Source organism: Miscanthus floridulus, chromosome 13 (assembly GCF_019320115.1).
Source record: "Miscanthus floridulus cultivar M001 chromosome 13, ASM1932011v1, whole genome shotgun sequence".
Lineage (NCBI taxonomy): Eukaryota > Viridiplantae > Streptophyta > Magnoliopsida > Poales > Poaceae > Miscanthus > Miscanthus floridulus.
Genome location: NC_089592.1, coordinates 77,074,027 through 77,080,026, shown reverse-complemented (window position 1 = coordinate 77,080,026; position 6,000 = coordinate 77,074,027). Strand labels below are relative to the sequence as shown.

General features: G+C 46.5%; 1 pseudogene; it reads left to right on the top strand.

Moving 5' to 3' along the window:
* Positions 1 to 3,092: 3,092 nt before the first annotated feature.
* LOC136500081 (ABC transporter G family member 45-like) lies at positions 3,093 to 4,397 on the top strand (annotated as a pseudogene).
* The last annotated feature ends 1,603 nt before the right edge of the window (positions 4,398 to 6,000 follow it).

Sequence of the window (6,000 nt, the reverse complement as noted above, 5' to 3'; positions counted from 1 at the left end):
TTCGCCATGACGTTGGTATCTCCCTCGACGGCACCCACAGCAGTGGCATAAGCTTGTAGCCACTGTGTGGGGTTCATCCGTCCCTCGTAGGGCTCCACCCCAGTGATTTTGAAACCACGGGGCCACTGGAGTGTTCGGAGTGCCCTCGTGAATGCTCGGGGCCCTTTGGGATCATCGTCGTTGAGATCTACGATGTCACCAACGTTGAGTGGATGGAGAGCTGAGTCTAGATTACCAAACTCTTGCTCGTATTCCTGACGGTGGCGTACTTCTTCATGGCGAGAGAAACGGTGCCCGTCGATATGACGTCACGCGTCTCAGAGATTGTTGATGTGCGCTCGGACGTCTTGGTTGACTTCCTGGTCGTGTTGGCGAGGGTAGTCGATGCGGTTGCCCCTAACTCTCCCCTAGAGAGGTTGTCCGTCGTCGCGGTGCTAGTCGACAAAACAACTTCGGCTAGGGCGGCGATTAGATCTTGGCGCGACGGATCGGTGAATCGAGCTCATCAAGTAGGAAGGTCTCTGATCCTATCGGATCTCGTTGACCTGGCAGTGCGCCGCTTTAAGCATGGCGGTGACCTTGGCGACTTCTGGCGTTTGTGGAAGCCGGGCGAGCTCATTGGCAGCCATGGCCAAGTTGGCGCTTGGGGTCTTGTATACGTCGTGGCCATCAACACAGACAAATTTGTCATCAAGGTTGCGTTGGAGTGGGCGTGGCCTCCCTTGTGAGTCGAGCTGTTCGTTGCGAGGAGCTTCGGCCAGCACAATGGCGGCCTCATTTGCTCGGCGTTGCGCACGGTTGGTGTTCCTGTTGACATGCGCGACGCGATCTTCGTTGGTTTCTCTATCCCATGGAGGGCTATCGACGCTGACGTTGAAAATCTCTCCTACTCGGAAGGGTGGAAGAGGAGGTTGTATGGCAGTGGTTTCGGCGATAGTCTCTGTAGAGCCCTGGGACTCGGAGTCTGGATTTTCCTCCAATATGGTTTGGAGGGATGCTTCGGGGCGTCGGCCGATGTGTATCATGTTGACAGTCAGCGGGAGTTGGTCGGCGAGGGGATAGATATCTCCTACCTGGTCGGCGAATTTGCCCCTTAGGGCGCCTTGATAGGTGGCGGCAACGCTGGTGAGCCTAAAGGGTAGGGCCATAACCCCTGGAGTTTCCTAATCAGCCTCCGACAGATCTGAATCGGAGGGCGGTCGCGCTGAACCAGAGTGGTCAGAGTCAATTCTGCGATGGAGAGGCAATCGGCAAGGTTCTGGCCAACCTGATCGATGGACGCGATCAGATCATCGTTGTTGATCTGCCTCCTCGGATAGCGGGGGAGCGGGCGACGAATTGTCGATGAAGACAACATCGGAGGCGGTTCCGAGATCGGATCTACAGTCGTAGGTGTTGGGGTGATCGGTGCAGAATCGATCTACACCGGCTCGATGAGCTCTCCATCTCCGTCAGCGTTGATGACCCAGGAGATCGATCCGACCGTGAAGATCTGGCCGGGCTGTGGGAGGGACGAAGAGCCTGCAAAACGTACCATCTTGTTCGACATGGAGACAGCACGCACACCCCTACCTGGCGCGCCACTGTCGATAAAATATCGTCGGCAGTCTTCCGAGGGTTATCCCACGAAGGTAGATTGATCGGCAAAGATGCGTGTAATCGAGAACAAGAAGGCAACAGAGACACAAGAGTTAGACGGGTTCGGGCCGTCAGCATGACGTAATACCCTACTCCTGTGGTCTGTTGGTTTGTATCGGTGATCGTATAATATTGCCTGTGTTTTAAGGGGGTCCCTGCCCGCCTTATATAGTCTGGGGGCAAGGTTACAAGTCGGTTAGATCTAGGAGATAACCGAAAAGTAATAACAGATTACAGGAATCATAGGATCAGACGTATACTAACAGATCTTGTAGTATCTTCATGATATCTTTCCGATGTCTTGCGGGGTGCGCCATGCTCCGCAAGGCTTCGTCTTGTGGGCTAGACCGCCTCTGGAAGGGCAAACCATATAGTCTGCCGTGGGTATCCAGGATCGTACCCCCAGACAATTCCATACAGTAGCGCAAAATATCAGTATTCTGAAATACACGTACTTGTCCAAAATAATGTAATAAGTTTTCTCCAATTGATCACTAACCAGGTAACCTCTAAGATGGACCAAAAGCAATACTGGGCTGGTGATCAAAATAAGTATCAATACCATTCAGTTGAAAAGTTCGCAGAGTCCTTCCACACGTCTTTTCTCCCTCTTCTAGTAGAAGGCAAACTGTGCAGATCAAACAATACTGGAAAGAACAAGGAGGTAAAGGTGAATGCAAGTCGTGGGACATCCAGATGGAATATTTTCAAGGCATGCTTTTCAAGGGAAGTACTGCTGGTGCTTTTCAAGGGATGTACTGCTGGTAAAAAGAAGCTCTCCGTTCCATATATTCAAGATCATACAGATAACTGTTATGGCTTTGGTGATCTCCACACTTTTCCTGAGAACAAAAATGAGTGATGATTCTGTAGGTGATGCCAACAAGTACATGGGAGCACTTTATATTGCGCTCGTCATAGTAAACTACAATGGCATAACTGAAATTGCAATGACAGTAAAGCGGCTTCCCACCTTCTACAAACAAAGAGAGTTACTAGCACTGCCAGGATGGGGACTCCTTTGTTCAGTTTTTCTTCTTAGCATCCCAATATCACTTGTTGAGACAGGCCTTTGGACAGGCTTAACCTACTACGTGAATGGATATGCACCTTCCCCTATCAGGTTCATCCAGCACTTTCTGGTACTGTTTGCCATGCATCAAACGTCAATAGGCCTGTGTCGCTTCATAGCGGCCATAGGAAGGACGCAAGTGGTGGCCAACATGCTAGCGAATGCAGCACTTGTAGCAATCAACATACTTGGAGGCTTTGTCATATCAAAAGGTTAGATAATTTTAGCTCCATACTCCAGAAGCATGGGTGCGAGACATACTCCATAATAAAGGTTTCGTGGCATAAGTTGCTAACAAATTCTGTACACTGAAACACATGATCTCCAACCATGGTTGCGCTGGGGATATTGGACGTCCCCATTCACCTACGCACAGAATGCAATCGCCCTCAATGAGTTCCATGACAAAAGATGGGCTACAGTAAGCACTAATTTCAACACTTGTAAGTGTTAGCTATATGGTAGTATATCCTTTTTCAAATTAATTACACTAAGGTTCTTGATCTTTTGTTACTGATAGGAATTTTATTATAGCAATGCAAACACCGTCGGTGAAGCTATCCTCAAGATCAGAGGGCTGCTCACGGAGTGGCACTGGTACTGGATTTGTGTCACTATTTTATTTGGATACTCGCTGGTCTTCAACATCTTCAGCATATTTGCATTGGAGTTCATGAACTGTATGTATACCAAGCTTTCACAGACCTTTTCAATATTAAATATGAAAGAAAAAAATCAGCCATGTTTACAACTTGCAGCTCCACACAAACATCAAGTTAACATCAAGACCACTGAAGTGAATTTCGTGTACCACAGGAAGATGCCTGGAAATGGCAAGTCGTCAAATGATCAAGTTATCCTCCCGTTTCGACCCCTCTCCCTTGTCTTTGATCATATCAACTATTTTGTTGACATGCCTAAGGTAATATCTTGATCATGTATTAAAATCTTACCCGGTAGCTTCAATGATTCCATCACGTATTGAAGAAGAGAATGCAAATATCCCACCAGGAGATGACAAAAAAATGGAGTAACAGAGAAAAAGCTTCAGCTGCTGCAAGATGTCAGTGGTGCTTTTAGGCCAGGAGTACTAACAGCTCTGATGGGGATAACTGGCGCTGGCAAGACAACATTGCTCGATGTATTAGCTGGAAGGAAAACTGGGGGATATATCGAAGGGACTATTAAGATAGCAGGCTACCCTAAGAAGCAGAAGACATTCTCAAGGATCTCAGGTTACTGTGAACAGACTGACATTCACTCCCCTAATCTCACTGTTTATGAGTCACTGAAATTTTCTGCATGGCTTCGTCTGCCTTCAAATGTTAAACCTCATCAAAGAGACGTATGTGTATTGTGTTTCAACCTCGCCCCGTCTTTATCCCGGCTGGGGCCTGGAAACTAGTTTCTGACACAAGATTTCTCTTCAAACGCATTTCAGATGTTCATCGAAGAAGTCATAAGCCTTGTTGAGCTCACTGACTTGAAGAATGCCATGGTAGGCATCCCAGGAGCAACTGGCCTGTCAGCCGAGCAGCGGAAAAGACTAACAATAGCTGTGGAGCTGGTGGTCAGTCCCTCAATCATATTCATGGATGAGCCAACCATCGGCTTGGATGCTCGTGCTGCAGCTATTGTCATGAGAACAGTACTAAAGACAGTTGACACTGGACGAACTGTTGTCTGCACAATTCATCAACCAAGCATCGAGATATTTGAATCTTTTGATGAGGTATGAGTGATTTCAAATGGTATAAATAGGTACACAAAAATATAACTACAGCAAGGAACAGAGAAACATGATAATCCAGTGCTGGAGTGGTGTCAAGGTAATTACACAACTAAAACAAACATGATTCTTGACAAACTTAAACAGCAAAACAAATTGGACAAGCATAGAGTAGTAAAATGCAGTCCTGACCTAAAGTAGAAAACAATCAAAGAACTACTGTACATGGTAAACTGGTCATTTGTACAAGTAGGCATAGGTACTACAACGAAATTACCCTTCTGAATTTCAAATTCAATTTGGCCAATTGCAGCTTCTGCTTATGAAAAGAGGCGGTCAGCTCATATACAGTGGTTCGCTAGGTCCACTCTCTAGCAACATGATAAAGTATTTCGAGGTAAGATTGCCTGAGATGGATGTTTATTTGTAAGATGCAGTGAGAAGAAAATATTGCAATTTACTTTTTAACAGGGCATACCAGGCATCCTTATAATAGACAAGGGTCAAAACCCAGCAGCATGGATGTTAGACATCAGTTCACACACAACAGAATATGAAATCAGAGTGGACTATGCAGAAATTTATCGCAACTCCTCCCTGTACAGGTACACCCAGTAGTACAGCCATAAAGCTGCAAATGACTTTATTTTAGCTGCTACAAACAATAAGCTGGAGGTGAATCTAAGGGAATTCTTGGTCACACCTACAGGGAGAACAGGCTTCTAATTGATGAATTGGAGCAACCAGAACCAAACAGAGGATCTACATTTTCCTCATGGTTACTGGCAAAACTTTACGACACAATGTGTGGCATGCCTATGGAAGCAAAGTTGTGCATACTGGAAAAACTCAGAGCACAATGTTGTCCGGTTCATAAACACTTTTGTTGTTTCAATCATGTTTGAAATTGTATTCTGGAAAATTGGCTCAAGCGTGTAAGTGGGGTTCTACGGTTATCTTTCAGGAACGCTTTGACTATTATGCTCCAAGCAATTAAGATCTAACTTGGGTTTCGTGTGCAACAGCAAGGATGAGCAAGATTTACTAAACATACTAGGAATCGTATATGGATCAGCACTGTTCCTGGGTTTCATGAATTGCAGCATCCTACAGCCAGTGGTGGGAATGGAGAGAGTCGTGCTCTACCGTGAAAAGGCGGCAGGCATGTACTCCACCATGGCCTACACCATTGCTCAGGTAACAACGCACTTGAACGATCGATCTATTCTAGGAATAATCCCTGTTGTTCTCAATGCAACAGGCTTGGCACGGATGATGAACCGAGGTTTACATGTTGCAGGTGTCGGTGGAATTACCTTACATGTTGGTGCAGCTGCTGATCTTCTCGTCTATCATGTACCCAATGATCGGGTTCCAGCTGACGATGGTCAAGTTCTTCTCGTTCTTCGCGTACCTGGTGATGAGCTTCATGTACTACACGCTATTTGGGATGGTGACGGTGGCCCTGACTCCCAATATCGAGATTGCCATGGGGCTGTCTTTCCTCATCTTCATGTTCTGGAACATCTTCTCCGGCTTAATCATCGCGAGAGAGGTACAC